Source organism: Amblyraja radiata, chromosome 3 (assembly GCF_010909765.2).
Source record: "Amblyraja radiata isolate CabotCenter1 chromosome 3, sAmbRad1.1.pri, whole genome shotgun sequence".
Classification (NCBI taxonomy): domain Eukaryota; kingdom Metazoa; phylum Chordata; class Chondrichthyes; order Rajiformes; family Rajidae; genus Amblyraja; species Amblyraja radiata.
In genome coordinates this window covers 75978288-76005399 of record NC_045958.1, presented here as the reverse complement: position 1 = coordinate 76005399, position 27112 = coordinate 75978288, and the positions used below count along the sequence as shown (strand labels likewise).

General features: G+C 43.2%; 1 protein-coding gene and 1 long non-coding RNA gene across 3 annotated transcripts in view; both read left to right on the top strand.

Annotated features, from left to right (window-relative positions):
- Nucleotides 1-27112, top strand: part of trpm3 (transient receptor potential cation channel subfamily M member 3) — a 471994-nt gene that overhangs the window by 67250 nt on the left and 377632 nt on the right. The gene's annotated exons all lie outside the window — the stretch shown is intronic.
- Nucleotides 8155-20424, top strand: LOC116971172. The gene is made up of 3 exons (XR_004411426.1): nt 8155-8165; nt 10427-10429; nt 20349-20424. It is a non-coding gene; the product is annotated as an uncharacterized LOC116971172 (long non-coding RNA).

The following is a 27112-nucleotide window of genomic DNA, read 5'->3' as shown; positions in this document are numbered from 1 at the left end:
AAATCAATCTCTAAACCCGCGACCGCCAGCAACCGCAGGGTCTCATAAAGCAAATAGCAGAAGTTAGGTTGTATATTTTTACATTAAAAAGGGCTTCTAAAGATCCCTTTATACTAAGTTTAATATTGCGAGTAGCTCAATTTGGGCCCATTATATCGCGCAGTATTTTTCTCGGCATTTGGGGCACAAATCTACCGCAATGTGAACGTTCTAAACCAGCGCGTTCCACAGAGACCCACTGGAAAGCTGATTTAAATGTGCATTTATTTACAGCAATTGAACACTAAATTCCTTCCATTTGGTCTATAAATTAATGTAAATGAGATTTTAAAATCATGTTTTATTGTGAATTATTTGTGAATATTATTTGGACATTTAGGCTATTTAAAAATATTAATCATTTATTAAGAAATGGATCGATGTTTAGATCTAGTAATTGAAGTCTAAAATTAGCAACAATTAGGTAACTAACTAATTATATGCTTTAATTTCAGGTCATCCAAGTAAGATTATTTTATATTTGTTTCAGAATGCTTCAATCTATGATAACTGAAAATTTCATTCAGTTCTCTTAATTTTTAAGAAAGTTATGGGCTTTTGACTGTTCACGATCACAGCTTTTGTGTTATGTCCATAGAAAATCAATAGGGAACAAGATGCTCATTTCCCAGTATGAAAATGGCCATAACTTTTTAAATACTTGAGATATGAAAGTGAATTAGGTGTCAAATTAAACTTATTTTTATGCTTTATCTGATGGGATAAATTACAGACTTGATTTTTAAAATCTCAAAATTTTGTAACATTGCTACATGTATAGGTCCGTGGGGCTGTAGTCCGAGTCGTCGGAAATGACTGCTCCAGAAATGCTGCACCGCTGTCCGCGTCCTCCTGGAGCTGAAGTCGGCTCCGGCTCCCGTTTAAGGGAGATAGCAGGGACCCGGCCGTTGCTGGCTGCCTGCAGTTCTGCAGACTCTCCCCAGCCCGTTTTCATCAGCCTTCTGTAGAAAAAAAGGTAAGTAAAAGAACGACGTTCCCTCACCTTACTGTTGCAGGTTCAACCCCTGCCGTTTGGGAGGAACGTCCTTCCTCCAGCAATGACGAGTTCGAATGCGTGTAGCGTAATGATACGCATGCGTCCTAGCGGGGTTCTTCACGTAGTCACTCACGTGACTCCGAAGTAAAATCTTATGTTATCCCAAACCAGTGTAAATATTCAAACCAGTTTAAGTATTACCAACTTGTATCCGTGACGGGAGACGTCATCGATGTGGCTCCATACCTTTATCCGAATGGGAGGACTTATGCAACCCGACCCAGGAGCTGCCTCAACCATGTGTGCTTGATTTTGCTCTTCTGCTCCTGAGAGGTAGAGGAGCTCGAGTACGGGGTTGACGCATCTTCCAGGAAGGCCTTTCTGGGCTATGGCCTAAAAAAGACCTTTGTTTTTTAGACCTTTGTTTCTGGTGGGCGGCGCGACTCTCGTCAGCAGCGGCCTCTGCAGTCCGTCTGCGTTTTTATTATTTTATGTCTATGTTTTTATGTAGTTTTTGTTATTTTTTGTTGGGGTATGTGTGTGGGGGGGTGGGGGTGGTGTGGGGGGGGAGGGGGTAACTTTTAAATCTCTCCCTGCACGGGAGACCCGACCTTTTCTTTGTCGGGTCTCCGTTGTCGTTGGGGCTGCAACGAGGAGCGGCCTCCAACAGGAAGACCGGGGGCTGTGGTGCCGACTACTCACCTCACCGTCGCGGAGCTGGCCGAGTCCAGAGCGGGTGGAGCTGTGGTGGACGCTGCTGCGACCCGACCCCCGGAGATTCGGTGGCTGCAACTGCGGGTTTGGCGGACAGTGACACCGGGAGCCCGCGGGTCCCTGGAGGGAGACCGCTTTTCGGGGCTTCCGCAACGGCGACTTCTCCCGCCCGAGTTGCGGGGTTGAAGAGCTCCTGGAGCGGGGCCTTACATCACCGCCCCGCGCGGCTTGGAATGGTTGCGGGACTGCGAGCGCGCGCCGGGGGCTCCAACACCAAGACCCGGTGTGCGACCTTGCATCACCCGGCGTGGCTTTAATGGCCGCGGGACAATTCGCCATCGCCCGCCGGGGGCTTTGACTTTGACTCTGACATTAGGGGGGGGGGGAGTGCAGGGGAGAGATAAGTTTTTTGGCCTTCCATCACAGCAATGTGATGGATGTTTATGTAAATTATGTTGTGTCTTGGGTCTATTTGTTTGTAATGTATGGCTGCAGAAACGGCATTTCGTTTGGACCTCAAGGGGTCCAAATGACAATAAATTGAATTGTATTGTATTGTTCTGGTTGTACGGCCTTCAAGCTTTCACCAGCTTCAGTGCATCGTGGTTTGCTGGTGGGTGCGTAGGGGTGCTGCCGCCGGAGATGTGAGGTCTTGTGTGATAATCGTTCCTGAGCCCGATGGCCCTCGTCGAGCTCTTGCTGCTGGTTTTGTTGTTCCTGCACCCCCTGCACACTTGTGGTATCTTCAGCCAAAAACCCCTGTCTTCAGAGTCAGCCCAGAAGTGACTCCTAATGCCCCCATCTGTCGAGGGAGATGCATTATGCAGCCCTCAATAAGGTGCTGCCTTGGGCGTCCTAGGACCCCATGGTGACTAGACTCCATGTCACATTGGAGCATCTGCTCCATCAACCGCTCCATGCGGGATATGCGATCACAGTGCTCCCGCCGGCGGTGAGTCTTCACAGCCCGACTTGTCCGAGTCATCAGGCCTGTCCGACTTTGCTTGGCCTTCCCGTCAGTCTGAGGTGTCGATTCCGACTGTGCAGGTGCCAGTTCGGAGACTGATGATCGATTAGCGGTCCACGGTCTTAAAAGCGGCTTATGTCACGGGGTATCCTCGATGTTTCCCCCCCCAGGTGCCACCGGCACCAGGGTGAAACTGATGGCTCCAACGCCAGCGGCCCGAGAGGCGAATTCACCGCCGCCCGCTCCTGCATTCCGCGGTCTTTAATGCGGCTATATGTCGGGTATGCCCTAGGTCGTGACCGGTATTCCCTAGACTGGGTCCTCCGGACTTCGCTCCGGGCTTTAACAGGACCTCTAAGTAGAGGTTCCTGTAGGAAGATAAAACCTGGAAAAAGTTTTAAAAACTTACCTTCAGGTCTGACTGTTGGCAGGTGAATCACGTTCAGCCTGCCAGTCGCACGCAATGCGTTAGACGATACGACACGCATGCATCCTGGCGGGTTCTTCACGTAGTCACTCACGTGACTCCGAAGTAAAATCTAGAATCTGGAATATGAACTCTCTCTACAGTTCCTGCCAAACCTGCAAATCATTACTCCCTTGGATGCAGCAGCCGTCAAGCATCAGGCTGTTTTTAATATTCTTAACTATACTTAATTGCTTCAGATTCTCATATTCTCATATATCTCAGCTGTTGTGGCTTATTTGCCAGGAAAGTCTACTTTTCTTTAAGCAGGCCTTTCCAGTCTGCTTGACACTTCTTCCAGTTTCCTTGCGGTTTCCTTAATGTTTTCTGAGCACAATCCAAACATACAGTGGCCATAGGAATGCCCGACAATAATATTTTTTTTACCATGGTTCTCTGATAGACAGCATGTGCACATAATACTCCAGATGTACTCAGTTATATACAGTATCTATGTTAAGAGTCAAAAAATCATACAACTGATCCTCTAACATTATCTGATTGACACAATGGGTGGCACATGGGTGGCACGGTGGTGCAGTGATAGAGTTGCTGCCTTACAGCACCAGAGACTCGGCTTTGATCCTGATTATGGGTGCTGTCTGTATGGAGTTTGTATGTTCTCCCCGTGACCTGTGCCGGTTTTGTCCGGATGCTCCGGTTTCCTCCCACACTCCAAAGACATACAGGTTTATGAGTTAATGGCATCATGGCATCATTGTCCCTAGTGTGTATAGAACTAGCATTAGTGTGAGGGGATCGCTGGTCGGCGTGGACTTGGTTTGCTGTAGGGGCCGTTTCCGCACTGTATCTTTAAACTAAACTGAACTTATAATTGAGGGAACTGCAGTTCAGACAAAACTGCAAATATATCTTTTATTCTGGAAATGGGAGAGTCTGGCAGGGTTGAGGCTCAATTAACGATCATCTTGTAAACTTAACATATGACGATGAATCCATAATGTTTTAACATGGCACATTGAATGCTGCCATTCAGTGCTTAACAGGTTCAATTATTTTCTTTCTGAGACCCTGTCAATTTCTGCTTCCAATTTGGGTGTCACGAATAGGGTTCGTTTTGAAAAACTCTGGCAAAGCATCAGGATCAGCATGGATTTTAGCTTGGATGTCCATCAACATGCTTAGATTGAAAATGTCTTCACATTTCCCCAGCGTATCCTGTCATGTTCCAGTTTCACCCATCTGTGTGATGAATGTTCATTCAGTCCAGGGGAATTCCTTTTGCCCAGCCTATTTCCAATGGGTTTACTGTAAAGCCTGCATCAGTGCCTAGTAGTAATAGTTTCACTGTCTGTGGTAATTTTCCACCATGCTACTTCAATGCTTTTACCTGTTAATAAAAAGGAACTGCAGATGCGGGTTTATACCAAAGATAGATTAAAAAATTCTGAAGTAACTCAGTGGGTCAGGCAGCGTCTCTAAATTTTTATCTAAAGTTTTTAATTCTGAAGTTTTACATTTAGTTCTGCCTTGAGTTTAGGTGCAATATAATGTTACACGGAAAACAGACACAAAATGCTGGAGTAACTCAACGGGACAGGCAGCATCTATGGAGAGACGGAATGGGTGACGTTTCGGGTCGAGACCCTTCTTCAGACTGTTACACCAGAATGTTCTTCAGACTGTTACAAGCAGTGTTAATCTCAAATGTCTTGTCTCTGTCATTCTCTTTAAGGACATCAACACAGAGAGCCAGTTCTGTTCACTTGACCTCTTTTTTATTAACGATTACTCTCTATCATGGTCTCCACTTGCTCCAGAATAAGACATTTTGAGTGCCTTTCTTCAATTTATTATTCTCAATTTTGTTTGTTCTACTTTACATTTATTCCTCCAAGTTCAGACACAAGTGACTTTTTAAACCGCTTGTATGACACTTGCCATAACCAGCTTTCGGAAAGAGTGGTGAATCTGTGGAATTCTCTGCCACAGAAGGTAGTTGAGGCCAGTTCATTGGCTATATTTAAGAGGGAGTTAGATGTGGCCCTTGTGGCTAAAGGGATCAGGGGGTATGGAGAGAAGGCAGGGATGGGATACTGAGTTGGGTGATCAGCCATGATCATATCGAATGGCGGTGCAGGCTCGAAGGGCCGAATGGCCTACTCCTGCACCTATTTTCTATGTTTCTATGTTTCTATGTCTATGTATTTCCCCCCACAGTGGCAACACGTATTGGGCTGCTCACTGTTACATGTGTGGTATTGTGTGTAAATCCTGTGTGTTTTTGCTTGCAAATTACATTGCTTGTGCAACTTTTAACTTGTTCTTAAGGGTCAGATTAATATTTGGTGACAGCAGCATCTGAAACAGGCCATTATTTATTCTACACACTTATTCTTGATGCACAGAGTTAGCAATCCCTACAGTCTGCATCGGATATATGACAAAGAAAATGTACATCTAAACCACTTCTCTTTGTCCCAGGGCACTGCACAATGCTTCATGAACAATTTAAGTACTAATCAGCATGTAGGAAATGTAGCAGCCAATAAAAGCACAAAAATAATGGGCATACTCAGCTAAGCAGGCAGCATCCAGGGAGAGAAAGTCCAAGGTTTTGGGTTAATGGCCTTTGTGAGGCCATGTAGGGTTCAACGTTACAGGGAGGAAGTGAATGGACTGAAAAAGTTGTGGAGGAGATTTCTGGGTACGTTAGCAAGACTAGAGAATTTCATCTATGGGAAGACTGATGAGGATGGGATCATTACATTGGTCACAACAGTTGAATAGAAGATATATGAGAGAACTGGACAAAATAAATGGGAAGGATTTATCTCACTCAGCAGGTCGAGTCATTTAACAAAGAACATAGATTTTAGGTCCTTGATAAAATATCTTTTTGTGTGGGGGCAGAAGTGGACCATGGAGCTCATTGCCTGAAAAAGTGATTAATGCAGAAACCTTGAGCACATTTCAGTGTCCTGGAGTGCATCTGAAATATCGCCGCCAGTGGGACCAGGGACCAAGAGTTGTGAAGTGGACGAGGATGCATACCTCTTATTGGTGTTTAGAGGTGGTATTAGTACAGGGGGCTGAAAAGCCTTTTTTTTCCTGTATCAGGAATTTCCAAGGTTCGTTCCTCTAGTTTTAGGGATTGCTACAAATGTCTTCTCAACGGCGTTTCTGTTTCTGGCCGTGTTCTAGAGGCAGCTATGCCAGGCTGGAGTTGCGATTCAACAATTTACATTCATGCGGCACCTCTAATCTAAGGCACTGGAGAATTAGCCAACAAATCTGTCAAAATTTGACACTAAGACATGCTATGAGGAAAAGCTTTTATAAAGAGGCAGATATTTTGAGGCTCCAGAAGTGCGGTAGGGAGAGGGAGGGCCCTTCTACTTTCTCTGAAGTTTGATGAGATAAAGTATGTTGCTGAATACTCAATCCTACAAGTGTATGGTGGAGAGCCTACTCACTAGTTGCTTCAAGGTCTGGTTCAGTAACTTGAATACTCAAGAACGAAGGAAGCTGCAGAAAGTGCAAATGTGTTGCCATTTCACTTGGGATGGATTGATTAGTTCCCTGGACACCAGAAGGCAGGTCCCATGATCAGTGGAGTGGGGTTTTGAAGATATTAAGAATAAACCAAGAAGTGTACAAGGTGAGATCAAGGGGAATGTGTTCTTGCTCTGGATGAATGAATTTCTGGGATAACAATAAAGCAGGTTGTTATGTCCCAGATCATGTTGAGCTACTTCAACATTTTTGGATCTGCACTCATCCAAATGAGCAGAGAACAGTTCACCATGTTCCTAACTTGTGCCTTATAATGAGGGAAGTGCTTTAGGATATCTGGGGATCTTTCAGATGGTGGTGCTCCCATGTGCCTGCTGGCCTTTTTGTTCTTGGTGGTAAAAGACAAGGGATTGCAAAGTGCTATTCTTTGAAATGGTTCCATGGTTTTTTTTTGCTCCATCCATCCTCTGGAAGATATTTGTTTATCACATAATTTAAATGCTGAAGTATTGTTGGTAAGTGAGTGAGTGTGGTGTATTCTATAGATAGTCCACATTACAGTCAAAGTCCATTAATGTAACTGAGAGTAAATTATTAGGGAGATGGAATAGACGCCATTTAGTCTTAGTTTTGATCATATGATGCTTGCTTTCATGCACATTAATACATCTTCATATAAAGTTAGGAAGCACATATTTCTAATTTTCATCAGAGAGGAAACGTTTCTGCACAGATGTTTGAATAAAAACTGGAAGAGGTTATTCTATCCATATAGCATGTCTTCTGTTCAATGAAATAATTTGCAGGTCTAATGTATATACAGCCCCCAACCCAAAGCTTAATTTTATAAACCTGCCGAATGGGCTTCTCCGACATAGGTGATTTTTCAGGCGACTACTGGCGACTCTGAGGTCGCCACATGTTTGCGGGTGGTTGCCGGGTAGTTGCCTTCATGGTCGTGAGGAGTTCCCGCATTCTGGGAACAAGTCGTGGTGTAGAGGCACCAAACGTCATGAATAAACGGTTTCTTTATTCAGGCATTAAAGGTAGATACACATGCACGTTGGTCCTCTAACACAAAGTTGTTGTTGCTGCTGCGAGACTGTTGCCTCGTGGGCTCGAGCTGAGCTCCTGCTGAGGTGGAAGGACACTCACCCAAAGAGAGAAGAGAGCTGGTCTGCTCAAAGTCACAGAGAGAGAGAGAGAGAGAGAGAGGGTTGTCCCGGGGTTCGTTATATATACCAGGACATACCCCTGTACCCCGTGACAACTCCTCCCTGCCATTGCCCAGTCACGTGACCCTACCCCCGACTGCTGAGGGTTCGTGTAGCTAGTGGCCCAACCACCGGGTGCCGCCACAGCGGCTTCTTAAAACTTGTCTCCACCCCTTCTCCCCCCTCTCCCCCCCTCTTTTAAAGGACTTACCATACACTGTGCTTTAGCCATCTTAATTACAGCGCCAACCTTCCTGTTCATCGCGGAGAAGGTTGGCGCTGTATCATCGTGTGAATTTCACTTAGACAGCGCTCCCCCTGCTTGCCCTGTCCCACGCCTGCATAACGGGCTGGTGAAGGAAGCGATGTGCGTGTGTGTGTGTTCCACTCTGACAGTCGCTGTTCCAGTTGCCGGTTTTTCAGGCTACTGCCGGCAACTTGACAGTCGCCGGCAGTCGCCTGAAAAATCACCTAAGTGCGACAGGCCCATTAGTCTCACTTAGCTTTTGGGGGAGAGTGTTTCCGATTTCCCCTACACTTTGTATGAAACAAACATTGTGGCATCATTCCTGAAACTCCTGTTTCTAATTTTATGCTCACTGGTTTTGCATTCCCCAATGTGAAAATAGTTTATCTCTAACAATCCCAGCAAATCTACTTTAATCATCTTAACCATCTTAATTAGATCATTCCTGAGCGTGTTATTCTCAAGGGAACGAAAGTTTAATCTTACCTTGAAAAATATGTTAATGTGCCCAATTATGCATTAAATGTTTGAAGATTTGTATCAGTGCAATCAAAATTATTGAAGAACATACTTATTAAAATAGTTTCCATTGGAGTGTTTCCATTCTCTGTAATAGCATTACAGAGAATTCTAGATCCCAAAGATTATTAACATTGTAATCTTCCGCATCTTTTGTAAGTAATTGTCTAATTAGATGTTTTCACTTTTATAACAAGGCAATTTCTTTAGATGGATAGGTGGAAAGAAATTGATACTTGCATTTCCATAGCACATTTCACTGTTTCAGGATCTACAGCCAATATAGTCACTGTTGAATAACTAGTTAGTGCCCAGTATTGTGAATAACTGGAGACACAAGGAACTACAGATGCTGGTTTACACTAAAGATAGACACAAAATGATGAAGCAACTCAGTGGGTCAGGCAACATCTCTGAAGAAAAGGAATTGGTGACGTTTCGCTTCGAGACCGTTCTTCAGACGGGTCCATTAAGGAAAGTACATGACAGTTGTTGAGTATAAAAGTTTTCTGGGCAGTGGCTAAGAGCAGGGGATTGGGACAATGATTTACCCCTTCAGAGACCAGGCTAGTTATGTTGGGTGGAACGTCCTCCTTTCTATCTCTAGTTATTAGGGATTATCAAACCAAGTTAGGGAACTGGTAATGGAGTTTGAGTGCAGATTAGGAAAGATTGTATCGTATTTTCCTGTTACTTTTTGCTTTAGTAATCAAAGCAGCTATGATATATGCTCATAGCCAGTGTAAACCTAATTCTGCAATTAGAGCTAGCTATTTTTCGTAGAACAAGATGCATGCAAGTATGCTATTAACATCGTTTAAGATTGCAAAGCACTTCATACGAGTGTTATCAAGCAAATTTTGACAGCCACAGCCATATTAAGACAGGTAACACAAAAGCTCAAAGTTTTAGTTTTGGGGGTATCTTAAATGAATAGAGAGAATAGATAGTTTTAGGCTTAGGACTGTACAGGATTGAGGGTGTTTTTATAGGGGATTGTGTAACGGACTTTGCATATCTGAAATGACCAACATAGCGTGTTTGCAATTTGAGCTGTACAGGTTGACCATTATGATGATATGTGTTTCTTTTCTACTGAAGGCTTCAGGATGGTTTCACAGAAGATTGGGGTATCCCATCCTGGTGGACTGCAGATTAGACTGCACCCAATATACCACTCTAGTTAGCCATCTTTTGGTACTCTCCACCAGACTGAGCAATGGAACTTATACACAAATGTCAGTTCTACTGAAGTCCAAGAAGCAATCTTTTCTGCAGCATAACATTGGCACCGCACCAGAGGTGTAACAGTTTATATAACTGCGTATGACTCCCAGCCAGCAGGTATCAGCACCAGTTACTCTGTTCTCACCAAGCACCGTGACTCACCTCTTTCCCTGCTTCCTCCTCCTCATTGCCACTCACTATGGTTGTGTGTCACTGTGCTGGTGCCTGGTGGAGGAGGTGATGGTGATGCATGGTGCTTTGAGGATCTGGCCTTTTTGGAGACACCCAACTGAGTTGGCAATCTGTTGTTCCATTATAAAGAGCAAGATTCCAGCGGCGATGTCTCATATATAGCCGCTTGTCTCACTGCACAATAATCTGTGGTATTACTTAAATGTGTGCCTTAGAGTCATTTGATCCATCTTTACGTGAAAACTTGAACCTATTACAATCTCGGAGCATTTGAAAATACTTTACAGCCAAAGGAACACTTTAGAATCATAGAGTTATATGGCACAGAAGCAGGCCATTCAACCCAACTTGTCCATGCTGATCAAAGTGCGTTCGTCCTGTTTTTCCTCTTTTGGCCCATATCACTCTAAACTTTGCTTCTCCATGTACTTACCCAAATTTCTTTTAAATACTGATATTGTACCTGCCTCTGCCACTTCCTCCGGTAGCTCATTCCATCTACACACCATCTTTCATGTTAAAACTTACCGCTCAGGTCCTCTTAAAATCCTTCCCCTCTCAATCTTTCCCCTCTCACCTTAAACTTAAGCCCTCTAGTGTTAGACTCCCTTATCATGGGGGAAACGACCATGACTATCCACCTTTTTAACCATCATAATTTTATAAACCTCAATAAAGTCAACCTTCAGCCTCCTTTGTTCCAGGGAAAATAGTCCCACCCTATCCAGCCTCTCCTTACAACCCAAGCCCTCCATTGACGGTAACATCTTTGTGAATCTTTTCCGTGCCCTCTCTTGTTTAATCACATTTGTCCTGTAGTATGATGACCAGAACAATGGAGAATATGCCAGGTGTGGTCTCACCAACTTCCCATACAGCTGTAACATCTTATTAAATACAGAGCATAGTTCAGTGACTGTTTGGTGGACCACTCATTTTTCTTATCAATAGTGTGGAGTAATTTAAGGGGAAGCTGCGTCAACATCCACACGGAGGAATGGAATAGAAGGACATGGTGATGAGGTGAGATAAAGAGTGATGGAGAGAAACTCACCTGAAGCATAGTTCATAAGTGACAAGAGCACAATTAGGCCATTCGCTTGTTCAAGCCTGCCATTCAATCCTGGCTGATCTACCTTTCCCTCTTATCCACATTTTCCTGCCTTCTCCCCATAACTCTTGACACCTGTACTAATCATGAATCTATCAATCTATGCCTTAAAAATATCCATTGACTTGGCCTCCACAGCCTTCTGTGGCAATGAATTCCACAGATTCACCACCCTCTGACTAAATAAATTATTCCTCAACCTTCATAAAGGAATGTCCTTTAATTCTGAGGGTATGACCTCTGGTCCAAGACTCTCCCACTAGTGGAAACATCCTCTCCTCATCCACTCTATCCAGGCCTTTCACTGGGCAATAGCATCGACCACTTGGGCTGAACAATTTGGTTCTACAATGTGAATGCAGTTATCCTGCCATCATGCGGACTTCCTGCAGCAATACCAGATGCATTTTGATTATTACAAATTGATGCAACGTAACTTGTATGGCGCTCTTTTGAAGTTTAGTATCCGCACGCACAGTTAGCAGTCTCACATAATCAAATAAACTGTTAACAGGGAGGACTGATTGTCAGTGCACTTGGGCTAATCACCTGTCAGGCAATACGTCTGTGATTGGCTTTCCTTAAGGGCTTTATTGAGATTTGGAATCTTTCTTTATTCCATGAGAAAATACTGTAGGTGTAATATAAATAGCATGTGCAGAATTGCACAGTAAGTCAGGCAGCAGCCATGGAGAGGTAAACAGAAGTAAAGTTTCAGGTGAGTGAACTTAAATTAGTTTTGTTATTGGTCTATTATTAATGTCACATGTACCAGTAAAAATCCTTTTAGTTTTGCATGCTATCCAGGTAGACCATAACATATGTAATGAATGAATGAATAAGTTTATTGGCCAAATATTTACATACAAGGAATTTGCCTTGGTGCTCCACCCGCAAGTGACAACATGACATACAGTGACAGTTAGGAATGACAGTTAGGAATGACATATAAAACATTAAACATTAGTAATAAAACATTATTGATTAAACATGTGAATTAAATAAAATATCAGAGCAAAAGGAGGCTACAGATTTTTGGTTATTGAGTAGAGCTACTACTCGTGGAAAAAAGCTGTTTTTATGTCTGGCTGTGGCAGCTTTGAGAGTCCGGAGTCGCCTTCCAGAGGGAAGTGATTTGAAGAGTTTGTAGCCTGGGTGAGAGGGGTGAGAGATGATCTTACCCGCTCGCTTCCTGGCCCTTGCAGTGTACAGTTCGTCAATGGAGGGAAGGTTGCAGCCAATAACCTTCTCAGCTGATCGGACGATTCGCTGCAGCCATCGGATGTCGTGCTTGGTGGCTGAGCAAAACCAGACCATGATGGAGAAGGTGAGGACAGACTCTACGATGGCTGTATAGAATTGGACCATCATTGCCTGTGGCAGATTTTGCTTCCTCAGCTGCCGTAGGAAGTACGTTCTCTGTTGTGCTTTTTTGACTGTGGAGTCGATGGTGGCCTCCCCCCCCATTTAAGGTCCTCAGAGATGATGGTTCCCAGGAACTTAAAATACTCCACAGATGTGACTGTGGTGTTGTTGATGGTGAGTGGGGTGAGTGGAGGGGGAGCTCTCCTAAAGTATACTATTAATTCCACTGTCTTAAAAGCATTGAGCTCCAGGTTGTTGCAATGGCACCAGGACGGCAGCTGTGTCACTTCCTGTTTGTAGGCAGATTCCTCCTCATCCCGGGTTCAAACCAATCAGGGTTGTGTTGTCTGCAAATTTGAGAAGCTTGACAGAGGAGTCAGGGGAGGTGCAGTCATTGATGTAGAGAGAGTAGAGGGGAGATTACGCAGCCTTGCGGTGCTCCTATGCTGAGGGTCTGCGGGTCCGAGATGGGCTTTCCCAGCCTCACATGTTCCTTCCTATCTGTCAGGAAGCTGGTGATCCACCGACAGAGGGGTTCAGGCACAGTCAACTCGGAAAGTTTGGAGTGTAGTAGCTCTGGCACAATGGTGTTGAATGCAGAGCTAAAATCAACAAACAAAATCCTCGCATAGGTCCCCTGGTGGTCTAGGTGCTGGAGGTTGAAGTGCAGGCCCAGGTTGACTGCGTCATCCACAGATCTATTGGCCCGATATGCAAACTGCAGAGGATCCAGCAGGGGGTTTGTGATATTTTTCAGCTTGGCCAGCATAAGCCTTTCAAGGGTCTTCATGACTACAGAGGTCAGTGCAACAGGCATTAAGACCAGTAATCCTTGCAAGAAGGCAAGAACTGCAGATGCTGGTTTAAATGAAGGATAGACACAAAATACTGGAGTAACTCAGGCCTGTCCCGCTGATTTACTCCAGCATTTTGTGTTTATCTCAGACCATAACATATATAAGCTATACAACTAATGCAAAAAGGGAAAGAACACAAAGTGCAGAACATGGCGGTGCAGCTTTAGCGAAGGGGCAGATAATAAAAGTACAACGAGCCACAACAAGATAAATCAGAAGTGTACCCATAGCATATAAGGTTTGTTCAAGAATCTGGAAACAGCAAGGAAGAAGCTGTTGTGAATGTGATACATGCTTTCAAGATCACAGGATGTGATTGGGTTAACATATGATGTGTGTTTGATGGCACTGGGCCTGTGCCCACTGGAGTTTAGAAGGATTAGGGGAGTCCTCATTGAAATTTGCCGAATAGTGAAATCCTAGCTAGAGTGGATGTGGAGAGAATGTTTCTGTTAGTTGGAGAGTCTCGGACCAGGGGCCTTTCCCTCAGAATAAAAGGACGTATCTTTAGAAAGGAAATGAGGAGGAATTTCTTTAATCAGAGGGTGGTGAATCTGTGGAAATCAATGCCAAAGTTAGCTGTGGAGGTGAAGTCAATTGATATTTTTAAGGTGGAGATTGACAAATTCTTAATTAGTAAAGATATCAGGAACTATGGGGAGAAGGCAGGAGAATGGGGTTGAGAGGGAAAGATAAATCAGCCATGATTGAATGGCAGAATAGACGATGGGCCAAATTGGCCTAATTCTGTTCCTATAACTTTTGTATCTTCTGCCTGATGGGAAAGGGGAGAAGGGAGAATAACTGGGGTGTGAGCGATCCTTGATTATGTTGAGTGCTTTTCCAAGGCATTAAGTTAGAATTGGAAGCAATTAGATAGAAATGGGTTTGAAAATGGAGGGAACATACAGTAGGGAAAGGTTTGTTATAGGATGGAAGGCAAGTGATTAAAAGTCAAAAGAAGTGGTGCAATTGTGTGTGGTAAGGCAATAATAATGAAACAAAAAGTCAGCCTGGAGCAACTGTAAACTGGGGAAGCACAGCAGTTATCTGAAAATATCTGGTCTGGGGCAGTAGGAGAATCTTTGCAGCAAAAAAATTGACTGGGAGAGAATTTGAGAGTTGTTTCAATATATGGAGTAGTTTTTATGCCACAAGAGACAAATAAACAAGGCATTCTGATAAAAAGAACAGGAGTGAAAGGAAAACCAATAAGTTACCTCGCCGTGTGATGCCTTTCTCCAAATCCCTCTGGAAAACATTGAATCAGAATTCCAAACTGATGGTTTGAATATTGCCATAGCAGGAAGTGGGGATTGTTTTCTTTTTCCACTTTCTCAAGAGGTAGATGCATCCCCCTTGCCTTGCTTGGATTTGATTAAGCAATGTCCATTCTTTCCTTGGCAGGTGTATACTGGTATGTTTAATAGTTGGGCTTATGTTTGTGTTATAAACCAAACCAAGAATTTATAACAAAGAACATATATTAGATTAACTTTTTATTTGCAGTCTATGCAGTTGGATAAGGGAATTTGTACCTTTTTCAGACAATCTGATTTTACACCGACTTTAACATTAAGATCTAACACATCTTTGCTGTTGAGATCCAACACATGCCTAGTAAAGAATATTATTGCCAAGCCTGTCTGTGTAGAAGTTGCAGGAGCTTAGGGGTAGTGAACTTTTCTTTTGGGACACCTATTTGGCAGAGGCCACTTTATGAAAAATGCAAGGGTAATGTCCTCATGACAGAGTTTTCGAGATTTTGCTTGAGAAAGCATCCCTTTCTGGATTTGTCTTTTTTAATGGAACTGAGGTATCCAAGCACTGATGTGAGGTATAGACACCCAATGCCATTTTGCCCACAAGTAAAGGGTTCTGGCTCTTGATGCTTCGGTTAGACTCGAAGGTGATTTGACATATTTGGGTGCAACTGACATTGAAAATCGGGCAGTAAACCATCATATTGAGGAAGCCATCAAGTATAGATGCAGCGTTGATGAGTTCCCTTAATAACATTCATCTGATGGGAATGGGCTTCCAATTATCAATATTTTAAGATTTTAAAATATGTTGTCCAACTCCAGAATAGGGACCTTGCAGCTTTGCTTGATAGTTGATGAAATTCTGCCTCATTTGACCCAAAGAGTAAACATTTGAACTAAAACCGTGACATACATTTTAACAACATCATCAGCATAAGCTCGGACTGCCGATTAATATCTGATTTATCAGTTTAAAAATTATAAATAAGGATTTGATACGCATTTCTAAAATCTCACTAATGGGATAATCCGCAACTAGGCACAAAACCTCTGCAGAACTTCTGCGGCAACTGAAATGAGTTACGTCTAAGGTAAATTAGAATGTGTCTGCAGTTTTTCAGTGCACCCGTGTTAAGCTTTCATTTTTCCTACACACTCCACAAAGGAACCGCATTTCTGCTGCACTTCATTAATGTAAAGTAACCTTTCTGATGGAGATCTGTGCTTCAAAAGCAAACACTTTAATTTAGAACAAGCATTGTTATACATTCATAATTGCACCAAACTTTGTTTTTTTCCAGAAATTGGGAGAAATACCATCTGTCACCAAAGTACAGTGTGTTTTAAATAGCAGAACAATCAATCTGATATCAAACAAATGTTGGCGTTGAAGAAATCAAAATCCCATTATTAACTGGGTAATTTTAGGCATAGTGTTAGAAAGTGATAGGAGAGGTATAGGGAAGGAATTCTAGGGCAAAGTATATTAGCAGCTGAAGGCATGTCAAGCAAAAGTGGAATAATTAAAATTAGGAATTAAGTTACTTGGAGGAGCAGAGAGGAGGAGCACAGTTATTTTTATTAAATTGTAAAGTTGGAAGGAATTCCTTCAGGTGATGGAAGGCTGTGGAAAAATTGGATGAAATGTTTTTAAATGGTGCCATTGATTAACAGGGAGCCAGAGTGGGTAAGCAAGCAATGGCTGATGAGGAATTGGTTTGATTGACGACGCATAATTTTGAATGGATGATCATTTAGAGGGACCAATGGAGGATAGTTTCAGGAGCAAATTAGCTGAGGCAAGGATGAAGTCAGCCAACATGGCAGAACTTAACAACACCAAAATTGGAGGAATTTCAGACAGTGAGGAATGCTGTCAGAAGATACAGCGGGATATAGATCAGCTGCAGAAATGGGGGGAGAAATGGCAGTTAGAGTTTAATCTGAGCAAGTGTGAAGTGTTGCACTTTGGCAAGGTGAATGTAAGGAGAGTATACGGTTAATGGCAAGTCCCTTATGTGCAGAGGGACAAGTTCGTAGCTCACTAAAAGTGGCAGCACAAGTAGATAGGGTGGTAAAGAAGGCGTATGGTTTCCTTGCTTTCATTGCTAAGGGTATTGAATATAAGAGTCAGGATGTCATGGTGTAGCTCTATAGGACTTTGGTCAGGCTGTATTTGGAGTATTGTGTGCAGTTCTGGCCGCCCCATTAAAGGAAAGATGTGGACGCTTTAGAAAGATTGCAGAGGGTGTTTACCAGACTGCAGCTTGGATTAGAAACATAGAAACATAGAAAATAGGTGCAGGAGTAGGCCATTCGGCCCTTCGAGCCTGCACCGCCATTCAATATGATCATGGCTGATCATCCAACTCAGTATCCTGTACCTGCCTTCTCTCCATACCCCCTGATACCTTTAGCCACAAGGGCCACATCTAACTCCCTCTTAAATATAGCCAATGAACTGGCCCCAACTACCTTCTATGGCAGAGAATTCCAGAGATTCATCACTCTCTGTGTGAAAAATGTTTTCCTCATCTCGGTCCTAAAATAATTCCCCCTTATCCTTAAAATGTGACCCCTTGTTCTGGACTTCCCCAACATCGGGAACAATCTTCCTGCATCTAGCCTGTCCAACCCCTTAAGAATTTTGTAAGTTTCTATAAGATCCCCCCTCAATCTTCTAAATTCTAGCGAGTACAAACCGAGTCTATCCAGTCTTTCTTCATATGAAAGTCCTGACATCCCAGGAATCAGTCTGGTGAATCTTCTCTGTACTCCCTCTATGGCAAGAATGTCTTTCCTCAGATTAGGAGACCAAAACTGTACGCAATATTCCAGCTGTGCTCTCACCAAGACCCTGTACAACTGCAGTAGAACTCAAATCCTTTTGCTATGAATGCTAACATACCATTCGCCTTCTTAACTGCCTGCTGCACCTGCATGCCTACTTTTAATGACTGGTGTACCATGACACCCAGGTCTCGTTGCATCTCCCCCTTTCCTAATCAACCACCATTCAGATAATAGTCTACTTTCCTGTTTTTGCCACCAAAGTGAATAACCTCACATTTATCCACATTATACTGCATCTGCCATGCATTTTCCCACTCACCCAGCCTATCCAAGTCACCTTGCAGCCTCCTAGCATCCTCCTCACAGCTAACACTGCTCCCCAGCTTTGTGTCATCCGCAAACTTGGAGGTGTTGCATTCAATTCCCTCGTCCAAATCATTAATATATATCGTAAATAGCTGGGGTCCCAGCACTGAGCCTTGCGGTACCCCACTAGTCACTGCCTGCCATTGTGAAAAGGACCCGTTTACTCCTACTCTTTGCTTCCTGTCTGCCAGCCAGTTCTCTATCCACATCAATACTGAACCCCCAATACCGTGTGCTTTAAGTTTGTATGCTAATCTCTTATGTGGGACCTTGTCGAAAGTCTTCTGAAAGTCCAGATATAACACATCCACTGGTTCTCCCTTATCCACTTTACATCCTCGAAAAATTCTATAAGATTCGTCAGATATGATTTATCTTTCATAAATCCATGCTGACTTTGTCCAATGATTTCACCATTTTCCAAATGTGCTGCTATCCCATCTTTAATAACTGATTCTAGCAGTTTCCCCACAACCGACGTTAGACTAACTGGTCTGTAATTCCCTGTTTTCTCTCTCCCTCCCTTTTTAAAAAGTGGGGTTACATTAGCTACCCGCCAATCCTCAGGAACTACTCCAGAATCTAAAGAGTTTTGAATAATTATCACTAATGCATCCACTATTTCTGGGGCTACTTCCTTAAGTACTCTGGGATGCAGCCTATCTGGCCCTGGGGATTTATCGGCCTTTAATCCATTCAATTTACCTAACATCACTTCCCGGCTAACCTGGATTTCACCCAGATCCTCCATCTCATTTGACCCCCGGTCCCCTGCTATTTCCGGCAGATTATTTATGTCTTCCTTAGTGAAGACAGAACCAAAGTAGTTATTCAATTGGTCTGCCATGTCCTTGTTCCCCATGATCAATTCACCTGTTTCTGACTGCAAGGAACCTACATTTGTTTTAACTAATCTTTTTCTCTTCACATATCTATAAAAACTTTTGCAGTCAGTTTTTATGTTCCCTGCCAGTTTTCTTTCATAATCTATTTTCCCTTTCCTAATTATGCCCTTTGTCCTCCTCTGCTGTTCTGTGAATTTCTCCCAGTCCTCCGGTAGGCTGCTTTTTCTGGCTAATTTGTATGCTTCATCTTTTGTTTTGATACTATCCCTGATTTCCCTTGTTATCCACAGATGCACTACCTTCCCTGATTTATTTTTTTGCCAAACTGGGATGAACAATTGTTGTAGTTCATCCATGCAGTCTTTAAATGCCTTCCATTGCATATCCACCGTCAACCCATTAAGAATCAATTGCCAGTCAATCTTGGCCAATTCACGTCTCATACCCTCAAAGTTACCTTTCTTTAAGTTCAGGACCCTTGTTTCTGAATTAACAATGTCACTCTCCATCCTAATGAAGAACTCAACCATATTATGGTCACTCTTGCCCAAGGGGCCACGCACAACAAGACTGCTAACTAACCCTTCCTCATTACTCAATACCCAGTCTAGAATAGCCTGCTCTCTCGTTGGTTCCTCTACATGTTGGTTTAGAAAACTATCCCGCATACATTCCAAGAAATCCTCTTCCTCAGCACCCTTGCCAATTTGATTCACCCAATCTATATGTAGATTGAAGTCACCCATTATAACTGTTTTACCTTTGTTGCACGCATTTCTAATTTCCTGTTTGATGCCATCCCCAACTCCACTACTACTGTTAGGTGGCCTGTACACAACTCCCACTAGCGTTTTCTGCCCCTTAGTGTTTCGCAGCTCTACCCATATCGATTCCACATCGCAGCTCTACCCATATCGATTAGACGGTTTCAGCTAAGGGAGAGGATGAATAGACTTCAATTGTTTTCTCTGGAATGTCGGACTTTGAGGGAAGACTTGATCGAAGTATATAAAATTATGAGAGGCATAGAACAGTCAGAATCCTTCTCCCATGGTGAAAATGCCCAACACTAGAGGGCATAGCTATAAGGTGAGAGGGGGGAAGTTTAATGGAGATGTGTGGGGCATTTTATTTGCACAGAGAGTGTTGGCGGCCTGAAAAGCATAGACAGGGGTGGTGGTGGAGGCAGATACGATAGTGGCAGTTAAGAAGCTTTTAGGCAGGCACATTGAAATGCAGGGAATAGAGGGATATGCATCATGTAGAGGCAAATGAATGCAGTTTAACTCGCTATGTTTGGCACAACCATTGTGGGCTGAAGGGCCCGTTCCTTTGCTGTACTCTTCTAAGCTCTATGTTCTTTGCCAGTACGAATATGACACCTGAAGCCTACCTTGGTGCCCTAAAGCAGTGCTTCTTAAACTATTTCAGTGTCATTCATCCTTGAGTCTTTATCACAAAATTTCATTCAACCTCGACTAAATTTTCTTGTTTTTCTTGGTAATTTTCGTCTTATTCTCCCTTGCGTATAATTTTATTTATAATTAATTTTGTCACATGTGCAAAAAACATGGAGTATGTGATTTAATACTTTAGTATCCAACTAATATAACTTTCTATAATTCTCCCCGCCAAAAGCTCACAATACCACCAAATATCAACTTATCAGCTAAATTACTACACAAAGTTATGGCGAACCTCCAGTGTTGCCATTTATAAATTTATGATTCCATTAGCTCATCTGGTCTTCCCTAAAAGGTTATATTACAGTAAATTTGGGAAATATCCTGCTACTTTTAAATTAGAAAACCATAGGTAGAGAGAAAAAAACATCAAATTTCCAGCCCCACAGCCATTAAAACCAATAAGAGCTTACAAACCACTTTAATGGCAATGCCTTTTTTAAGTATAGAAAAAAAAAAAAATATCTGAATAAATTAAGTAATTCACCCTTCATTCACCCCTAGTTTAATTCACCCCAAAATAATTTCATTCGCCCTTGGGTGAACCATTCACCAGTTTAAGAAGCACTGCCCTAAAGGTTGTCAGCAGAGTTGTTGAGGTAGACATGTCTGTGGGAGGGTTGGAATGGCAATGGAGCATGTTGTGGGGACAAAAAAACTATGGCTTCCGTAGTTCTGAGGTGCAGTAGTCCGTTCTAGAATAATGACTTTGTGTTTAGCAATGATGTTTGTGGAAATATCCCATCTCGTCAGTTTAGGTCGCATTCTGAATAAAGTAACAATGATGGCGCATGCAAGAGCATTGGATGTACCAACCTTCCAACACAATTGTGATAATCTGTGCATCATGATGAGCAGGCACCCAAGTTCACCAGAACTGTTTGACCTCTGGAGAGGTGAAACGCTGGTTAAAAATCCAGCACAAATTTCAGATCAGAATTTAGGAAATTCTTCTCTGTTCTTCTTCCCTAGAAATGGTCTAAACTTGTGAAGACAATTGCTTGGCCATGTATTTATTTGAGTAGCTACCCTTTTATGGTGGGTGGGGGGGGGGGGGGGGGGCAAGTGTTATCCAAGCCTGGAAAAGGGCCAACTCTAGGACAAAAGGATTCCGAGCCATAGTGTGTTCACTTTGTGAAACAACAGCTTTTAAAAATATTCTCCATTCTCCAGAAGGGGAATTTCTGATATCTAAACTCAATCTCACCTCCTACAATGCAAAATGACGAGCATTGTTGCAATCCCCCTGAAGCAATCACCTCTCACAGACCTCAACCAGATCACCCTGAAGTTAATGAGACTCTAGCATGCAGGACTCCTAACTCTCTTACTTTATTTTGCTAAATTAATGATGTATTGAATAAAGGGTGATGGGTGATGCTTCCTACATTAGTGATACACTGTCAATGTAGTTGTTTATTATGATTTTTTTAGATAAGTTGGCTGCGGTGATAACATCATAGGCCAATACAAGGAATTGAGATGGGAACAAAATTAATTAACACATTAATTGGACACGTCAGAATGGAAATGAACAAATTATTTTTTTTTTCAATTGGAAGTGTTAATTGAATGAACAGAGTAACACATCATAATAATTTTCATTTTACTTAATTATAATTTTCCTCAAAAGGAAACACGCAATCACTTCTCAATGCCTGTGTTGGAAGCCAGATGAAACATCTCTGTTAGTCGGTAGATTGACAAGCTCAGTGTTACATTGTACAATGGTGCAATGGTACTTATTTGGTACAGTGGTACTTTATTTGTCACGTGCACTAAAGCACAATGACAGTTCAGTACAAATATCATTATACATGAGCATGTGTTTAAGAAGGAACTGCAGATGCTGGAAAATTGAAGGTACACAAAAATGCTGGAGAAACTCAGCGGGTGCAACAGCATCTATGGAGCGAAGGAAATAGGCAACGTTTCTGGTCGAAACCCTTCTTCAGACTGATGGGGGGTTGGGGGGGCGGAGAGAAGAAAGGAAAAAGGAGGAGGAGGAGCCCGAGGGTTGAGGGAGAGATAGGAAGGGGAGGAGACAACAAGGGCTAACAAAATTGGGAGAACTCAATGTTCATGCCCCCAGGATGCAGACTCCCCAAGCGGAATATGAGGTGCTGTTCCTCCAATTTCCGGTGGTGCTCGCTCTGGCCATGGAGGAGACCCAGGACAGAGAGGTCAGATATGGAATGGGAGGGGGAGTTGAAGTGCTGAACCACTGAGAGGTCAGGTTGGTTAATGCGGACCGAGCGGAGGTGTTCTTACAACACCTTAGATAAGCATCTCAGATACATTACAAGTATGTAACAGTAATACACTGAGACAGTATATTCAGTCGCCAGTTTTTGGCCCTATTTTCGAGTGTAAGGTTTGTAAGTACAGGGTTCTTGGCCTGACCATGAAGGCCCATTGTTCTGGTGGCGTTGCAGCTCCATTGCTGCTCCACTGCTATAGACCATGTCCAGTCCACGCTCTTGGCCTCTTGGAGTGGTGCCTGGTCCAGCTGAGTCCCAGGCTGTTGTAAGGGCTCCAGCGGCCCACTCCCTCCCTCTGCGGGTCTGCTTACCGGCCCTCCGTCCAACTCCTTCCACTCTTTATTGCCAAAATATTATTGAATTTTAAAAACATGATCAGAGTTCAAGTAAATCACTTTCGTGCCACTGCAAGTCACAACATCCATCGGGGAACGTTGGAAATGCAATCCAATTTTTAATGTAAAAATCCCAGCAGTCAATTTGCACACACAAAGCTATCTAAGGTCATGTAATAATGAAAAGCTTTTTTTTTGGTATGCAGATTGATGGTGAATATTGTCCTGGATAGTGGGGAGAACTCTCACCCTTTCCTACCCCCTCTTATTATTTCCTTCACACTGCATCATTCCCCAGGCTCAGCCCAACCACTTAATAGGAAATCAATTCCTTCCCAGTTTCAATATAGATTCATCAATGCATGTGCTAACACTGCTTTTCTAACCATTGAAGATGTCGAAGATGCTGAGTATTTCTCCTGATTTTCCGCTAGTTTGTTTTGTGAAAACATTCACTCAAGTGGAGTACCATTGCTGCAATGAGCAGTTTGACAGATCTGTAAGATTAGATCTTGGTCATGGTCTGGATAGAATAGGAAGGACTTGTGCCTAAACTGTTCTCATTATTGCTCTCCGAAAAGGAAATATAATTCATGAATCATTGACTTAAACAATGTGCAGACATCAATAATTGTTTGTTACCGTTTTGCTAGACTTTTCTTAGGAAATTGAGCGTGGGAGGCTGGTTAACATTTGAGATGATTTTGATCCTGACTTGTTACAGGTGAACACACAGTGTGAGATGTGTGTGGGCGAGCTGAAGTGGCCAGAAACACTGCCTGACGGCCACTGCTTTATACCTCATGGTTGGCTTGAATAGACAATGTTTTTTCGTCAAGGCTCCCCTCTCAAGGGGTTACTCTGATGAAACAAAGTGTGAAGTGCTGAAGGTACTTTAGTTTAGTTTTTAGTTTAGTTATACCGTGTGAAATCAGGCCCATGAGCCCACCGAGTCTCACTGACCATTGATTACCAGTTCACACTGGTACCATGATATTCCATCTTCTCATTAACTGTACACATTGGGGACAATTTACAGAGGCCAATTAACTTACAAAACCACATGTTTTGGGGGGATACTGGAGCACCCAGAGGAAATGATCACAGGGAGAACGTGCAAACTCCACGTTTGATGGCACTGGGCTTGTACTCGCTGGAGTTTAGAAGAATGAGGGGAGATCTCATTGAAATGTACAGAATAGTGAAAGGCTTGAATAGAGTGGATGTGGAGAGGATATTTCTAGGACTAGCGGCCATAGCCTCAGAATTAAGGAAGGAGATGAGGAGGAATTTCTGTCGTTGTGTCCTTGGGCAAGACACTTCACCCACCTTTGCCTGTGTGTGAATGTGTGTGAATGTGTGTGAGTGATTGGTGGTGGTCGGTGGTGGTCGGAGGGGCCGTAGGCGCAGATTGGCAGCCACGCTTCCGTCAGTCTGCCCCAGGGCAGCTGTGGCTACAGAAGTAGCTTACCACCACCGAGTGTGACTGAGGAATGAATGAATAATGCGATGTAAAGCGCCTTGAGTATTAGAAAGGCGCTATATAAATCCCATCCATTATTATTATTATTAAAGATAGATCAGCCATGATTGAATGACTTGATGGGTCTAATTTTGCTCCTATATCTTATGATCATATGATCCATGCAGACAGCAGCCGAGATCAACCCCGGGTATTTGGTGCTGTGAGGGAGCAGCTCTACCAGCTGCGTCACTGTGCAGTATGTCTCCAGTTACCCTGATAGATTTGGATAGGATGGGAGGAGGCAATACAAGCTAAGGCGGACTGGTTAATCTGAATGGTCTATTTCTGTCAGTATATCCCAGGTCAATCTAATTTATTTTACACCGCTTGAGCTTAATAATCAAATAAAGCACACTCAAAGCACAGACCTGAAATGTGGGAAATAAATTATTTATTTACTCCCATACAATTAGTTTAGTTTAGAGATACAACATGGAAATAGGGCCTTCAGCTCACCGAGTCCGTGCTGAACAGTGGACCCGCACACTAGTTACTACCTACAAACCTGCACATCTTTGGAATGTGGGAGGAAACCAGAGCACTCAGAGAAAACTCATGCAGTCAGAGGGAGAATGTATAAACTCTGTACAGCCAGCATCCGTAATCAATAGACAAATAGACAATAGGTGCAGGAGTAGGCCATTTGGCCCTTCGAGCCAGCACCGCCATTCAATGTGATCATGACTGATCATCCACAATCACTACCCCGTTCCTGCCTTCTCCCCATATCCCCTGACTCCGCTATCTTTAAGAGCCCTATCTAGTTCTCTCTTGAAAGTATCCAGAGAACCGGCCTCCACTGCCCTCTGAGGCAGAGAATTCCACAGACTCACAACTCTCTGTGTAAAAAAAGTGTTTCCTCATCTCCGTTCTAAACTGTGGCACCTGGTTCTGGACTCCCCCCAACATCGGGAACATGTTTCCTGCCTCTAGCGTGTCCAAACCCTTAATAATCTTATGTTTCAATAAAATTCCTCTCATCCTTCTAAATTCCAGAGTGTACAAGCTCAGCCGCTCCATCTCTCTGGTTTCTGGCGCTTTGTGGCAGCAACTCTTCCACTGTGCGCAAAGTATTTTACACTAGTTGAAAACAATCACAGTTGAACATGTGCAACTCAGTGGATGCCATTATTTTTAACATGTACATTAATCCATTGGGTTCAACACAAGGTTCCCACTAGATCTGGATGAACACTCATAGTATCACCACTTCTTGCACAACCTTTTTAAAAAACTATTATTACTGATATTTCCCAACCTACTGACAGCCAATGTTATCTCCTGATAAGTGCCAGTGATTACGAGTATAGAATGATCCCACCAACAGCAAAATGTAATGGGTCTATGGATAATTGTTGATCAGGGCATTAATATGGTAAAAAAAATTTTAAATAGTGCTCTTAAGATGTTTAATATTCAAAGAGGGGAGATGAGGCCCCAGCTTAATACCTCATCTGAACGAGTATTTCTGTGGTACAGCATGAAATAAGGGGGCAGATACTTAAAACTGAGAGGCACAAGAATTCCTTCTCACCAACCCTTCTACTCCCAGCTTAAAAAAGGCAAACGTAAAAGAGGCGGACAAAAGAAGCGATTCACAGACGCCTTAAAAGCCAGCATGAAGAAATGTGAAATCGACATTGACAATTTGGAAACCAATGCCAAGGACAGGAAACTCTGGCAAACCATCATCTAAGAAGGAACAGCGACCTTCGAAGCCAAGAGATTTTCAGAATTAGAAGAAAAGAGAAGAAAATGGAAAAAGTGGCAGCAACAACCAAAACCTGATCTGCCATCTGGAATTTCCTGTCCTGAATGCCGAAGAACTTTCAAAGCCAAGATTGGACTCGTAAGCCACCTGAGAGAGTCCATAAAAACAAAGGAACTATCGAGGGATAGCCACGACGACGATTGCTGGTCGGCTCAGGGCCTGTTTCTATGCTCATATCTCTAAAGTCAAAAGTAAAGTTAATCATTAGGCTTCTTCCAGAAAGGTTCAAGAGTCATATTGTCACTGTGGGAGTCTGTTGCCGCGTTTCCAAAATTATAACAGTGGCGAGACTTCAAAATGGTATTAAATTGGCTGTAAAGATGTCCTGAAATGTTGTGTGAAAGATGCTAGAGAATTGTAGAGAAGTCTGTCTTTTTTGTGGTCTTAACCTGCGGCTTCTCCTTGTATCTGTCCCCAGTCTGATCTCTTCAGACTACTTTGGTATTTGGCACATTGGTTCCAAAATGAGGCAAGTCTTTGTAATCGCCCCCGCCCCCTTCCCTGCTCTGAGCCACAACTGGAGTCACACCTATTTTCCCCTCCTCCTACCCTTTCATCTACATTTCTTCTTCTAGCGTCACAATTCGCAAGTCTTCAATCCTATTGTCTCTCAGCTTCTGTCTTTACATCTCCGGTCTTTGTCCGAACATCTGTCTATCGAAAAGCCTTCTCACCTGTGTGAGCCTATTAATTGTGTAGGAAGGAACTGCAGATGCTGATTTAAACTGAAGATAGACACAAAAAGCTGGAGTAACTCAGCGGGACAGGCAGCATCTCTGGAGAGAAGACTTCCTTGGCCTATTAATTGCCAGGCTTTATCCTGCCCCTTCTCTCCTCCAGCTTTCATTCCACCCACCTCCCTCCAATCAATCTGAAGAAGGGTCCAGAACCAAAAGGTCACCTATCCATGTTCTTCTGAGATGCTGCCTGAGCTGCTTACTCCAGCACTCTGTCTCACAAGTCTTTATATCAACCCACTTGGTCATAGAGTAATACAGCGTGGAAACAGGCCCTTTCGCCCAACTCGCCCACACCGGCCAACAATGTCCCAGCTACACTAGTCCCACTTGCCTGCGCTTGGTCCATATCCCTCCAA